The sequence below is a fragment of the Mus caroli genome, unplaced genomic scaffold, assembly GCF_978045245.1.
Source record: "Mus caroli unplaced genomic scaffold, Mus_caroli_1 scaffold_16, whole genome shotgun sequence".
In the NCBI taxonomy this organism is placed as follows: Eukaryota; Metazoa; Chordata; class Mammalia; order Rodentia; family Muridae; genus Mus; species Mus caroli.
Genome location: NW_028227271.1, coordinates 79,008,816 through 79,024,689, shown reverse-complemented (window position 1 = coordinate 79,024,689; position 15,874 = coordinate 79,008,816). Strand labels below are relative to the sequence as shown.

The 15,874-nt window shown below is 43.7% G+C and overlaps 1 long non-coding RNA gene across 1 annotated transcript; it reads right to left on the bottom strand.

Annotated features, from left to right (window-relative positions):
• Positions 1-401: 401 nt before the first annotated feature.
• LOC110310942 (uncharacterized) lies at positions 402-8,009 on the bottom strand. The gene is made up of 3 exons (XR_002379874.2): positions 7,794-8,009; positions 3,486-3,638; positions 402-455 (listed from the first exon to the last, which is right to left on the bottom strand). It is a non-coding gene; the product is annotated as an uncharacterized LOC110310942 (long non-coding RNA).
• Positions 8,010-15,874: the final 7,865 nt, after the last annotated feature.

The following is a 15,874-nucleotide window of genomic DNA, read 5'->3' as shown; positions in this document are numbered from 1 at the left end:
GAAGTGACTGAGACAGGTCTCAAAACTCCAGGCTTAGGCTTTGCCACAAGGCCACAGAAACTCGATCCAGGTTCCGGTTTGTCCCCAAGACCCAAACCAGGGCCAAAATGGGGCCTAACATACCTTGGTTTCCTAAATCCTCCCAAATTCCTGGTTTTACAAAGGTTTATTACCAAACCCAGTTAAAGCCCAAAGTTTGCTGGTAGATTCAATGGGAAGAGGGTTTATCTGAAAATAATCACTGTGATCTATACAGTACAGCCAATGGTCCATCGTCTCAGCAGACAAAGCTCGGCAGGAAGAGTGGAATGTACATCTTATCCAGCCATGGACCTAATCCTCAGCACTGCATAAAGTGGGGGTGATGGCTGAGCCTGTAATCTCAGCACTTCAGAAGAGGAGGGTCATTCTTGGCTATCTGGTGAGCTGGAGATCAGCCAGGGATACAGGAGCATCTGCATAAATAAGATTTATCAATGAATATTTATGACCTATAATTTGTTAGAAAGAAACCAAAACTAACAGGTCCTTGGCATAGAGTCAACTTTGTGAGAAATTTGCAATAAATGCATCTACATGTGCCTCTTTGTCGCCTGCTCTGGAGATGACAAAGCAGAGGACAAAATCATTTGGAGATGGGGCAGAGCAGAGATGGGGGCAGGGCAGCTGCAGGTTCCCTTCAAACACCACTTTCATCTTATTGGTCACAAGTGAACACATGCATTCAGGTGGGCTTGCAATTGGCCAAACAGAAGCATGATTGCTTAAAATGCACACCTGCTAACAGCAAAAGCAGGGGTACAAAGACATCAGACTGGGACATGAGAATCCCGGGTCTGAGGCCCTAGTCTGATATAATGTGGCTCAGATCTACAATCCTTGCCAAAGACTATTTCTTGTTTTTTTGTTTGTTTGTTTTTTAATTTGCTTATTTATTATTTATATGAGTATACTATTGCTGTCTTCAGACACACCAGAAGGAAGCATCAGATTCCATTACAGATGGTTGTTAGCCACCATGTGGTTGCTCTGGAAGAGCAGTTACTGCTCTTAGCCACTGAGCCATTTTTCCAGCCCACCAAAGACTATTTCTTTACTACTGTGGCATACAATGAGTATAGTCTCTATAATGACTGAATAAAAAGTGTCTGGGATAATAATTTCTCAAGATCATCTAGGACCAAGACTCAGTTTGTGCTATGGACAGTCCAACACATATTAGGTCTTCATGGAAATGCAGAGTACTTTACCCAATTCTTTCCCCATGCGATTAGTTTATGCTCAAAACTAAATGGTCTGAACTAGCATCTACAGGATGTGACTTTTTTTTAGCATAACTGCAAAACTATAAATCTAGGAGGTCCTCCCCAAAGGCACAGAGCTTGAGAGATGGGCTCAGAAAGAACAGAGTTCCTTCCGATGTTTGATATTTCCAAGGAAACATTCGAGTATCTCTGTCAAGTTCAGTCCCACCTAAGTGAGAAATGTCGGAGTTTGTTTTTCAGCTTGGCCTGGTGTCAGTGGGACTTCAGTGGGGATTTGCTGCATGTGTTTGTTTTGTGTGGCCCTATGTGCAGTGGGTGTTCTTGGCTCTCTCCTGACTTTTGCTCACAAGAGGAGAGCCTCTTGGCTCTCTCCCGACATGAAAACCTTGGAACTGCCTACTGCAGGAATGTGGAGCCCTTCACCAGCCACAACCTGATACAGGAAACTGGATCATCGTGGAGGGCAGAGTCACAGCTGCCACCCATCCCAGGGATGCTGGAGACGGCATGCCATGGTGTTCTCTGCAGGGAAACTGTCCACACAGAGCATCCATCCTCTTTGGCCTTGTATTCTGATCGCTTCTTGGCAAGCCCTGGGGCTTATATGGGAAGCCAGGGCAGTGGCTACATCCATCACTCTATTCTCAACTGCTTGTTTTTCCTCTGGAAAGTCTACAAAACCTCTATTTGGTTTGTGTTTGGGTTTGAATCTTCTTTTTTCTCGATCATTGTTGTGTGTGCTTGCCTGGTTAGTCCTCTTGGGAGCTGTTGCCTGGGCTACAACCCATGGGCTGGTGGGAACATAACAGTGCACAGCACTGAAGAAAGGAGCTTCAGATGGGACAAGGCACCAAAATAAATGTCTCGCTGGTCCAAGTGGATCCAGAATTCGACCCCTGTAAATATAAGATTCTCAGCATTGTTCTTCAAGATCATCTGATGGAGCAAACAAGAACCTAATATTAGGGGCATCAACACCTTTCCCAATATGCTATATGACACAGAAAGTAGTGATTGCTTTGTTTTGTTTGTTTGCAGAATTCATAACATTGCAAAAATGTAATCCTTTGTATTTTGAGAGATTCATAAGTGGTCACATCAAAATCAGAGGGTTTGCCTGCTATGATGGAAAGTCTACTTCAAGTTAAAAGTTTGGACCTTGTCATACATTCATTTTCTTCTTAAAACAATCATCTGATTTCTATGCTAGGTTGTGTGGTTTGTCTAAGAGTTTTCTTCTTGCAAGACCAAAAGTCTGCAGAAGATGTGAGAAGGATCTTCAGGGAATTTGTAAACTCTACTTAAATCCTCAGGGTCATTACTTCTCACAAAGATAAATGTTTATTTAAAGAACTGATTCATTACCCAATAGGCTAGAGAATAAACATGTCAAGATCCTGACATGTCAAGGAAGTATGGATGATTAGGAGTAACAAGGAATCTGTACATGTTATTTCATGTAGTTTCAATCCCAGGTCAGTCCTGCGCCATCTTACAGTCAGGGAAACTACAGTGCACAGTAACTTGTTAGCGCTCATATGGGCAGTGCATGAGAGTTCAAGGGTTGGAAGGTTGAGTCCACCGACTGAGAAAAAGCTAGGCTCAGATACAGGAAGCAGGTGAGGGCTCCTTCAACTCTAGAGCCAATCCTGTTGGATGACTACGGCCTTCAGAAGGTATCTTGATTCATCTGTGCCTCAGATTCTTGGCAAAGTCCATAACTTAACAATAAGTCTGTCCCTCTAGCTGCTGTGTCCTGTGTCATTACTGGTGTTGTGAAGAGCTCACAGGGCACTGGGACCAGGTCAGGGAAAATCAAGTTTAAATGGGAGCAGTGATGTTAAGATAGAAATGGGTGTTGTTGGGCTGGAGAGATGGCTCAGCGTTTAAGAGCACTGACTGTTCTTATGAAGGTCCTGAGCTCAATTCTCAGCAACCACACGGTGGCTCACAACCATCTGTAATGAGATTTGATGCCCTCTTCTGGTGTGTCTGAAGACAGCTACAATGTATGTATATATAATAAATAAATATATCTTTAGAAAAAAAGAGAGAGAAAGAAATGGGTGTTGTCCACCAAGGCCCAGCTGAAGATCATGAAGTGCACCAATCTCCATTGCTCAGGGAGGTTTGAACGTCTTCTGCCACCCCCCAAAACAAGTTTTGAAATGTTTGCCACTCCATAAAGTTCTCTTGGGACCCTTACCAACCAATACCCACCCCTAATCAAGCAGGTGATGACAGTTCGGAGAGGCTAGATGCTGCAAAGGGCAAGTGCCAAATGATTTCCCATTGACGGGAGAATCTGGATCTCAGGATCCATTAGCAGAGTGAAGAGTGGGTTGTTTCTTCTTGCAGGAAGCTGATATAGTCCTTAAAAACAAGATTGGGTTCTTTTACATATGGCTCTAACCATACGTTGTGCTTTTCTTCTTCATCCGCACTTATGTAAGAAGATAACATCTCTGCATTCATTCATTCATTCATTCATTCACTTATATATGTATTCATCCAACAAAAAAGCATGTTATCATCTAACTATGTGTCTAGGACTATTCAGGTGCTGGTTTTAAATAAGGCCCACAGAGCTATACCATTTGAGGACCCATAGTCTTTGTCAGGGAGACAACCTTCTGCAAATTATAAGATGCAGGATTAACAGAGCTCTGTTAGCTGCACTGAGAAGCCGGGTGTGAGCTCAGAGCCATATTTCACTACTCAGCCCGTTATTTATTCACAGCCGACTACATGCCAGGGCACAACTCAATACAGCAAGGATATAAAAGGAAACTTCAAGAGGTTTCCCTTTCAGGAATTATCGATCTCTGGCAAAGCATCCCTCCCTTTGAAAACGTCTGTCTGCTTTCTCCAGGACCTCTGGGCATAGAAAACTCACACAGCTTTTCCATCAAATCCACATGGCCATACCTCCTCAAGCTGCGTCGAATAGGGGTTATTGAACAGCACTTAGACTGGTTACTATACCTGTCCTTTAAAAACAGACTAACCAGAGTCCTGGGCTCATAAATTCAAATCTACCCTTCCTGACACATCTCTCCCTCTCCCTCCCCCTCTCCCCTCCCCCTCCCTCTCCATCCCACCCCCCTCTCTCTCAAGGTTAAGGGCTATAGCTACCAGAGGACAAACGTTCCAGATGTGGATAAGCACTCGATATCATGAGACAGGACAGAGCTGAACAATTGACTCCTCTTCAGCCAAAACTTTCCCATTAGTGTAGGAGAACAGCACAGACTCTGATTACAGAACGAGCAAACAGGGCCTAATGGTTTTTCGATAACTGCTGCTGAGCCAGACTCCAGGCCTGTTTTGGAGAGGTCTATTTGACACTTACAGCTTGCTGGGGGAACCGAAGACCAACCAGGAAAGGGAGCCTGATTTTTCAAATGAGAATTGGGGGCGGGGGCGGGGGGAGAGGCTGGGCTGACAAATATGCAAACTAGAGACAGGAGACTTCTGCCTGAAATAGTCCAACACTGAGTAACACCTTTACCTGAAGGCCTCAGGTTTGCCATGACCGTCATGCCTTTAAGAAAAACAGCCTTCGGAGCATTTTTGACTCCTGGTTTTGCTTGGTTAGTTGGTTGGTTGGTTGGTTGGTTGGTTGGTTGGTTTGGTTCAGTTTGGTTTGGTTTAGTAGGGGGCAGGGGGTTAAAATTAACTTGAGGCTGAGTGTGGGGAAGGGTCTAAAAATCACACAGCTGCAGCTGGTTCAACCAGAGAGTGGAGCCTGGGCTTCCCATTCCCAGACCTGTGTGTTTCTAGCTCCGGGGAATCTGATGACCCTCTGACCTCTTTGGGTACCAATACTCATATAGTGTATGCTCACAGAGACACACACATGCATGTTAGTAAAATAAATAAATCTTGGGGTGGGAATATAGAATGTTAAACAACTGTTAGAAGGAAAACACTGTTCTCAGATGAAACTATGTCCTTTGGTATTTTATTAAGACTTATGTATCCCAGTGCTGCTTATACATAAGACCCTCAGAGATACGTTCTGCAAGGCAGGTTGCAGAACAGACTGCCTTCAGAGTCTCTTGGCCTGGATGTTAACTCTGGACTAAAAAGTCAATAAAATGATCAATGAAAGGCTAGCTCATTTTGGAGTATGGCACACACATTGTTTCTTCGGCCTGGTTCCCTAAATGCAAGGTCTGAGTCCAGGGTCCTCTTGTGCAGTACATCTGTCAAGAGACTGCGCTTCAAAACTGCACATGAGAAGGTGAACAGTTTCCATTGCTCCAGTTCCATACATCAGGAATCTGCCCCCATGGCAGTGCAGGCTGTGAGTCTCAACCTCTGAGCTTCTCTCTCTCTCTCTCTCGAGCAGGCAGACATCCCCTACATCTGCTCTGTGTCTCTCCTGTCCTGTCTCCATGTGACAGTTTGTATATGAGCATCCCAGGGAGAGGCACTATTAGAAGGTATGGCCTTGTTGGAGGAAGTGTGTCTCTGTGAGGATGGGCTTAAAGAGATCTTCCTCCTATCTGCCTGAGGATGCCCAGTCTGTCCCTGGCTTCCTTTGGATGAAGATGTAGAACCCTCAGCTCCTCCTGCACCATGCCTGCCTGGATGCTGCCATGTTCCTGCCTTGATGATAATGGACGGAACCTCTGAACCTGTAAGCCAGTCCCAATTAAATGTTGTCCTTTATAAGACTTGCCTTGGTCATGGTGTCTGCTCACAGTAGTAGAGCCCTAATTAAGACACTCCACTCACTCCTTATGAAAGTAGCAGTCAGGTTGGATGAAGCTAACAGGCCCACGAGGCCTTATCAGCTCTCAAATGCAGCCAGACTTGGAGTACAGGGGATCAGAACCTCAACCTCTGAATTTGAGGGGAAACATGCAACCCATGTTAGAGAGTGAGAGAAGGGGGCAGAGTGAGGTGAGGAAGAGGAAGGTAGGAGATGGTCTCCAGGGCAGGCTGCTCTCAGCCTTCAGAGTGCGTGTGAAGAGGCCTTTCCGCAGTCATCTAACCACCTAGCGTTAAGGAGGCTTGGGGTTTTGTTACTTCACAGGCTGAGGTCAGTGGGAGGGTGTTGGAGTGAGGCTTACTGGAGTACTTGTAAGAAGAGTTCAGACAGGACGGCTCCTAGGAGTTAAAGGCCTTTACCAGAGGCTGACACTGGTGTGAGTCATTTACTGCCTCAGCATTTGGAGACAGCCACCCTCACACAAGGGGAAGAGCGGGGGAGGAGGGGGTGAGACACCAGCACCATCCACAGTACACACCCAGTTCCCTGGCTCCTGGATACATAATGGATGTCACCGGCTTTATGTCTTGCATGAGTTAAAGCGGCACTTTAAGTATTAACACAGGACATATGGCCACAGGGAAAGGGGTCGTGACCTTTGTCCAGGGGAGGGGCAGGCCAGACCCTTCACATTTCTAACCCAGTGACCCAGGCCTGAATTCCTAACTTCAGTCATCACTGAATCTTTGAGCCGTGGCTCCTCATCAGCTTTGAAGTCCATCTTCTCTCTGTTCTGACCACCATTGACTTGGTCTAGGGGATCCAGCATCTTTCTCTCTTCCTGTGACCAAAGCATCACATAGACTTGGGCTCACTGCCTCTCGCCAAAGCTCGACTGAATCTCAGTTCACTCTGCTTTGGGGGAAAGCAATGATAACATTTGTCTTCTTAGTAGTGACTCCTCCATGTGGGAGGGGGGAGGTTATGTGAGAGTGAGTGTGCTTTCGTGTGTGTATGTGAGCATACGTGTGTGAGTGTGCATGTGTGTGTGCATGTATGTGTGTGTGTGTGTGTGTGTGTGTGTGAGAGAGAGAGAGAGAGAGAGAGAGAGAGAGAGAGAGAGAGAGAGAGAAAGAGATATCTTGGGCTGTTTTAATTTTGTCTCTATGATGAATGCATCTTGCAGGCAGGACTCGGTGACAGACTTATTAGATCAACATCTAGTGCATACTGTGCTTGCATCAGGGCTATAGGTGGCCACAGAAGGGCAGTCAGTCTCTCTAGCAATAGAGTGTAGGGGGCTTCAGTTGAAACAAACGAATAAAGCTAGAAGTGTACTGGCAGTCAGCTAAATGAATATCCTTTCTCCCATGATCGTTTTGCAAATGCTGCAATCAGGCATTCCCAGGATCCTAGTTTCAACCTTAAGCCCTGACATCCAAGGTAAACATTTAACGTTAAATTACAGTTGACCCCAACAGAATACATTAATGTTAGATAAGGGAAGAAAAATCAACAGAATCGTCTCACTTGAAGAAGTGATAGAGTTACAAACAAAGCACTGTGGTTGCTCCCAGTTTTTAACTGTGCTGTTATGTGACGAAACACTAGCATGGGAGGGCATGGTCACTTTGACCCTGCTATTTGGCTAGATAAAGCACAACCCACAGGAAATGAGCTATAGCCATGTATATCTGCTTCTTTCCCTTGACCTGAGAAGCCTCCTCTCCCACTGTATCCTGCCCTAGCTGTCCATCACTGTCCTAATCCAACGCCATCCCTTCAAACCCCAGTCTTTGCTTACTCACTCATTGTTGGTTTCTCTGCTGCAAGATCTTCCCTAGAGCCTCTCCCTGGCTCCTCTATGGCTCATTTCCATCCCTCTCTTCTGCACAGAACAGGCTGCAGAAGATCACTTGGTTCAGATGCCTGGGAAAGTCTCTGAGAGATCAGCATGGCCTTCACACAGACAGTGTGGACCTGGAGTACACAGGTAGAGAGTTTGGGAGCTGAACAGCAGTCCATTTCCTCTGTCAACACAAAAGAACAAAGATATCCTGAAGCTCCTTTAAATGCCAGTAGTCTGTGCTCTCCACGCCCGTCCTGATGTCTTTTCTAGACATCTCATCTATGTCCCTGACTCCAAACCTCACACTTCCCTTCATCTGACCTGTGACTCCTTCTTCTCTTCCCTTCCTTTGCTGCTTCTCCTCCCTCCTTTCTTTTCAGTGACTTTTTTTAAATTTTGTTATAAATTATATGCATTGGGTGAATGTATGTGAATACAGGTACCCGGGGAGGTCAAAAGAGGGTGCCAGATGTCCCTAGAAATAGAGTTATGGCTGTGTGAGCTACTAGATGTGGGTGCTGGGAACCAAACTCAGGCCCTTTGCAAAACCAGAAAGTGCTGTTGACTGCCAAGTCATGGCTCCAGCCCATTTTCTTCTTCTTCTTCTTCTTCTTCTTCTTCTTCTTCTTCTTCTTCTTCTTCTTCTTCTTCTTCTTCTTCTTCTTCTTCTTCTTCTTCTTCTTCTTCTTCTTCTCCTCCTCCTCCTCCTCCTCCTCCTCCTCCTCCTCTTCTTCTTCTTCTTCCTCCTCTTCGTCCTCTCCCTCCTCCTCCCCCTCTTCCTCCTTTTCTCCTCCTCCACCTCCTCCCCCTTGTCCTCCCCTTCCTCCTTCCTCCTCCCTCTCTTCCTCTCCCTTCTCCTTTTCTTCCTTGTCTTCTTCCTCCTCCTCCTCCTTCTTTTCTTTCTTCCCTATCTTGCTGTTCAGCTCAAATCCTGATCTTATGTCCTGTTTTTTTTGTTGTTGTTGGCTTTTTTTTCTGAGTTTCAGTAGCTGTATAAACACACATCTATGAAAAGCAGACATAACCAGACTCCACCCAATAAAGATGTTCAATATGAAGACATTGTTCTGGAGAGTTCTGCTATCCACTGTGCTCACAAACACCGGATCATGAGTTATCAAATGAGACACTGTTGTCACCTGCCTGTCTCTCTAACTCACCCTAGCAAAAGAGAAAATGGCCCTTTGACATTTAGGAAGTATGAACAAGTTTTCCACACGCAATGCAAAGCAGGATATTGTTTATCTTTCAAACCTCAATCGTAAAGAACAGAGACAGTTGATGCATGGTTTGTGGGAAGATAAAGGCAGATTCAGAAGGGGAAAGAGACCAGGTGGTACTCATATCACATGAACTTCTGTAATTTTAAAGCTAATCGCAATTCTAAGAAGAATACATAAGCGATCGAGAGAGTGGAACTGTTAAGTAGTATGTAAGAAGGAAGATCACTTAGCCACCATGGTCAGTAAAGCTGAAATTTGACGGAATGAAGTTTATACAAAGACAAGTTTAATTAGACATTTCCAAAAAGCTCACTAAGTGTGAGGAAGAAAGAAATTCAGGCTAGGCAAGCAAAGGAGGGGAAAAACTTGTTAGTCCTGGAGGTGGAAACAAGAGCCCCAACAGTTAGACTCGATTAGGACAGACATCATTCCACAACAGACAAGCAAGGCTTGCCCAGACACCCCAGCTAAAAGTTCCTGTTCTTTGCAGCTTTCTGGGGACTCTGGGAGTGAACATACCTAGTAAGGCCAACCCTCCACTCCAAAGCAAACACAGCTGGAACCCCAGGAGTAGAAGCTGGGGGCTGTCTGTCTCCAAGCTGTGATCCTTAAGAACTCAAACCAGGTATGTCAACAATACACCTAGCACTGATAAAACTATAGGAGGAAAAAAAATAAGGGATCTTTGGCATATTGAACTTGGAAACAAGCTATGATTTAAAAACCCAATCCAGAATTGTAAAGGTTTGATCCAGATTGCTAGTTCAAACCTGTTTTTCTGCTTCCTCTAACTCCACCAGCGACCTAGAGCAAATTCATTAATACTTCAGAGAAATGTTAGCATCGGAGCTGGTGCTGAGGGTCTGAGTTCTTTTCCCCTTTTGTTTTAGTTTTCAGTTGCTTGTTTGTTGAGGACTTGGTGGCAATGCTCTAAAAAGTGTACAAACTTCTCCAAGATGTAGTTCCTAAAGCTACTTCTGGCCCACGACCTCTCCAGGCACTGTGACCAGCTGGGGTACCACTCCTCCATCTCCTGTTTCTGGGATCCACCATTCACAACCTCCTTGCAGCAGAGGAGCCTGCCATTTGCTCTGTTTGTGTAGAAATAGGAAGTGGGCTCCAGAGAATAAGCGGTAAATCCCCTAAACAAAAGTCTCTAACTCAATTAGTGTGAGCCTAGGTTGTAAGCTTAGAGAGGCCAAATAAGTGGCCCATGTGTGAATTTGCATTTGAATTCTGGCTAAGGAGGAAGGTTCAGCAAACCAATTAACTAATTAAACCAATTAAAGAAATGCATAATTAACCTTGAAAAACAGCAGTGTCAACAAGCACAACAAAGAAGTGACCCAGGGAATTGCCTGGTGGTTTTAAGCCTTCCTGGTTTTCTGTCTTAAAGGGATATACACAGAGGGAAAAGAAAGTGGGTCAAGCAGCCTCCCATTGAGATGAGAGGGAACCAAGCCAAGCCAAACCTTTCAAAGTCCATTATAGGCAACTAAGTATACAGCAGCTTTGACGCACATGGACCCAAACAGTGACCATTTCACAGTTGAATGTATACAGGCTCATTATCACATAAATGGGAACAGAAATTTCAAGGAGAGACTCCTATGTGGAGATAGTCAACACCTGGTAATCCAAACAGTTGATTGCAGGAAAAAGACCACGAGGGGGAGTGGGGAGGCGGTTATGGGAGACCATGATTTGGACACACTATAGGAGCTCATGGTTTGGACACACCTACTTGGCCCCATCAGCTGAGGCCAACCCACCTGAGCGTCCCTTACATTAACTGACATGCTATAAAACTGAATTCTGAAGCAGGCCAATCTCCAGACCCAAGAAGCTCATAACAACTTAGGAAAGGGGACCTGACTTTCTGAACCTACCTGACAAGGAATTCTCTCTGCTTTAGTTGATAAAAAAAATAACTGAAATGGGAAGGCTGGCCCATCTCTCTGGCTTCTGGTAGCTTAAGCCCTTCGCTGCCTGGGAAGGCAGCATCCCTTCCAGCTCACGGGAACACTGCCAATGTTACAGAACAAAGTCTATCCCACTTTTATGATTGCAAGTGAGAGCCAATGTGAGTCAAATTGTCATTTTGTGTTTTGGCAAAGACTCTATCAGTACAGTGAAATCTTACCAGTAGGAATTCTGTACTCTGTGCAAGGCTCCAGTGGGAACACCTTTTTGCCAAGACAACAAGTTAATGCCTTGCTATAATTACTGTGAAACATTTTGGTTTTCAGTCTGCTTGGGGGGCGGGGGGGGGGGGGCGCAAAGAAATTATTTTTAAGTTGAATGAGCAATGTGAATGATTTTGAGAAGTCAAGAAAAAAAGTCGCTGTCTCAGAAAAACATTAACAGGGCTGAAAATTAGTAGAGTTGTCCTTCAACAGGTGTGAGGCTCATGATTCAAGCCTGAGTACTGCAAAATAAATAAACAAGTTAATTAACCAACCAATCAACAATGAGCTATTTGATAAACAGCAAATAGATAACATAGACAAGAACTGAATAGTCATTGACTAAGATAGGTTGAAGTAGAAACCCATTTCAGAAAGAAACAAAATCTCCAAGGAGAGGCCCACACAAATCAATCAAGAGAACAGAGTGTCAATGTAAATGAGGAAAATACCTAATAAAAAATATAAAGAGAGAGAGAGAGAGAGAGAGAGAGAGAGAGAGAGAGAGAGAGAACAGAGTGTCAAACACCAGGAATGCGAAGCGTGTAATATGTAATATGTAAATATATAGAAAACCTCATACTGGATTATCTTGTTCCTCTTCTATAATAGACGCTGTTTTCCACATTGACCTTGGGCGAGATCAAAGCTCAAGCAAGCTAATCAGCATTAAGATTGCTAAGACTTAAGTAAAAAGATACACTGTAAACAGTAACTAACACTCAGCCAAGTTCACAGGTTCTCCACATAGGTAGGGACATGAAATGCAATGTGTACCTAACTCGGATGCTTGGAGAATCAACTGTGACCTGCTCAAGACCCATGGATCCTACTGCCACTCAAGGGTACAGCAAATGCCTTAGTATTTCAGCTAACCTGCACCTTGGTGTCCTCATCTTTCAGATGTCTAGTGGCTGCACCCATCCCACCCAAGGTGTCTTCCTTCCTACACATCAGGCTTACTCTGATGATAGCTCTGCCAAGTTAGGATGGAATATCCCTATGACATGAGTTGACAATAATTTTGGCATCTGATTCGCCTTTAGTATTAAACATAAGATATAAATATTAACTATCAAAGACAGCAATACTAACATTAATATAAGGTATTAATGTTAAATATTGTTTTAATTTCTTAATTAAATGCTTTCGAGCTAAAAATCCATATGGTCCCTCTGATGATTCACACAGACTCTTAGACTCTTTCCTACCAAGAGGGGAAACGAGTTCTAATGGAAAACACTTCCTTGCTTAGTATTTATCATAATTAGCATAATGAGAATTCAGTGTGAAAAGCTTTTCTTGGAAAAAACATAATATTCCCTAGAGTCTAATAGCCAGTCTTGTTGAAAGTCTAGTCAAGAAACATATATATAGAAGAGAGAGAGAGAGAGAGAGAGAGAGAGAGAGAGAGAGAGAGAACCTCATCCTGAACTGTGGGCTGAACCCAAGAAAGCCAAACCCCCAGCACCCCAGGGAATCTGGAGTTTCACCGTTGATGGCCAAGTCCATAGTAAAGAATGTGAATTTGTTTTTCTGAAATCCTCCTAGACCATGGGAACAGAGGCTCAGTTTTCTTTAAATCATGTAATTGAAGAGGACAGACTTCTAGAGAAACTTGTATCCACCATGTGATTAAAGAAGTTAAACTTCTAAAAGGAGGTGCAGATAATCTTAGTGAGACGATATACAGGCAAATGGGGACTGGTACCCACTGCATCTACCTCATTCACCTCTGCTGCATTCCACAAACCGTGTTATCCTCATAGACCCAGCCTCAGAGATGTCTAGTGGCTGCATCCATCCCACTCAAGGTGTCTTCCTTCCTACACATCAGGCTTACTCTGATGATAGCTCTGCCAAGTTAGGATGGAATATCCCTATGACATGAGTTGACAATAATTTTGGCATCTGATTCGCCTTTAGTATTAAATGTAAGGTATAAATATTAACTATCAAAGACAGCAATACTAACATTAATATAAGATATTAATGTTAAATATTGTTTTAATTTCTTAATTAAATTCTGAAGGCAACCAAAAGGAGGCAAAAAGGGAGTCTAAGAAAGACAGCTCTCAAATGTGTAAAACCAATACACGCTCACTGGTGAGGCATCTCATCTAGGAAAGGCTCACAGTTGGAGTTCCATTCCTCAAATCCAAGCTCAGGAGAGCAGCATCTGTAATCCCAGTGCCCTCTGAAGGGAAATGGAGATCAGAGACAGACGGGCAGCCAGAAACTCTGAGCCAGCTAACCTAGGGTACCAATTGTAGCAGAAGAAGCAAGAGACCCAAGGAGCTAAAGGGATCTGCAACCCTATTGTTGGAACAACATAATGTACTAACCAGAACCCTGGAGCTCTTGTCTCTAGCTGCATATGTATCGAAAGATGGCCTAGTCGGCCATCAATGGAAAGAGAGGCCCATTGGACTTGCAAACTTTATATGCCCCAATATAGGGGAATGCCAGGGCCAAAAGAATGGGAATGGGTGGGTAGGGAAGTGGGGGGCGCTATGGGGGACTTTTGGGATAGTATTGGAAATGTAATTGAGGAAAATATGTAATAAAAATATTAAAAAAAAAAAAAAGAAGCAAGAGAGGCATAGCCTCAGTAAGATAGAAGACAAGAACTGAGTCCCCAAAGCTGTCCTCTGGGACATCCAAACACACATGGTGGTATATGTTCATTCACCTCATACATACATACATACATACATACATACATACATACATACTTATATACATACATGGAGCACATGTAAAGGTCTCTGTACATTTAAATGCAATTTATCTTGCTTACATTAATTTTCTAAACACAGATTTCTCAGACACAAGTGTCCACCCCATGCTTAGGAAAGAAAGACGGAACTAGAATGAAGAAACCATTCAATTTTGCCACCTTTGGAGATGTTGTAAGACACATCCTTACTTAGATAATGAACTCAAACACAAACAATTGTACCCAAGAATCTTGACTTTTATCCTCTCCAAATTGCTTCTTTTAAGTTGTGAGTGACTAGAATACAGAAAATACTACAACACACACATTTTCAAAAAGCCATTTATAAGAAAGGGGGCAAATTAATTGTCAGGGTATTGATCACTCATGAAATCAACATAAAATCGACATCAGATGTTTGCTGCTAGTAAGGTAAATAGCAGTGATAGCTTCAAAGACATTACTCAGTTTGTATCTTACAGACTTAAGAAAGGCCAAGGGATTTGTTCACGAATTAGATGAGAATTAGAAGAAATATAGAAACAAAATTATCAATTAAATGTTTGGAGCCAATTGTCAGTGAGGCTCTGTTCTTAAACAGTCATAATGCAGAGATCAAACTGCTTCCTCAGAGAAGCCAAGAAGCTTAGGAGCATTCCCAGAATCCCTGGATGCTAACGCTGAGCTAGCCAGAGGAAGAAGCGGCTTTCCTTCCTGTGTGCCCCTACAACAGCCTTGACTTTTGTCCTTCCTCCTTTGCTTTTCAGAACTGGCTTCTGGGCTCCTGTCCTTTAACCTAGTCACCTTCCACCACAACAGGACAAGGCTACAGAATAAAGGAACCTTCTGCACTGTATGAATTGCCTGTCCACGTACTAGCATGGCAGTGTTCAGTTACCATTCTTGCTACCTGGGCAAGAACTGTGATTAGCTTATCCCCTTCCCACAATACACAAATCCCAATGAATTTCTCATTAAAAATGGAGGTTATAGAAATTCCCTTTTAGAAATCCTTGGTCCTGTGAAGACTCAACGCCCCAGTGTAGAGGAATGCTAGGGTGGTGAGGCAGGAGTGGGTAGGTGGGTAGGGGAGCACCCTCATAGAAGCAGGGTACATGAGGATGGGACAGGGGGTTTGCAGAGGGGAAACCAGGAAAGGGTATAACATTTGGAATGTAAATAAATTAAAAATCCAATTAAAAAAATTAATAAAAAAGAAATTCTCTTTTAGATGCTAGAGATGAGCAGGGGGTTAAAATTTTAAGGCATACACTGAGACTGGAGAGAAAGTTCAGTGCTTGCAAGCCTAAGGACCTGAATTAATCACCAACATTCTAGTAAAAACTGTGAATGGTGGCACACACTTGTAATTCCCATCCTAAGAAGGAAGAGGGAGGCAGATCGCTGGAGCTCTCTGGACAGTCAGCTTCGGTAGTGGGCAAGCTCCAGGTCCCAGTGAGATACCATGCCCCCCAAATCAAGGTAGATATCAACGGGAAACAGCACTGGCTTCTACACATAGGTGTACATGTGCATGCACGTCTGCACATACATGTGCACAAATGCACACACATGTACAGAGCACATAACAAGATATTATAGTGTGTGATGGAGCCATTGTGATTTACACTGCATACATTCCTGAGAACAAATGCTTTTTTAAAAATCATAAATTACATGAATCCTCTTTGAGGACACTGAATTGTTATTGCCAAAGGAGAAAGCTGTCTGCAGCTTTTTTTTTAATTTATTTAAACATTCTTTATTTAAACATTCATGATGACAGGGATTCCTTACGACAAAGCACACACACACACACACACACACACACACACAAGTGTTAGAGTACCTCCTAGCTTAAGTTTGCTCCTGAGTAGCATTGCATTTCTGGAAATGTCTTTCAGGAGGGATC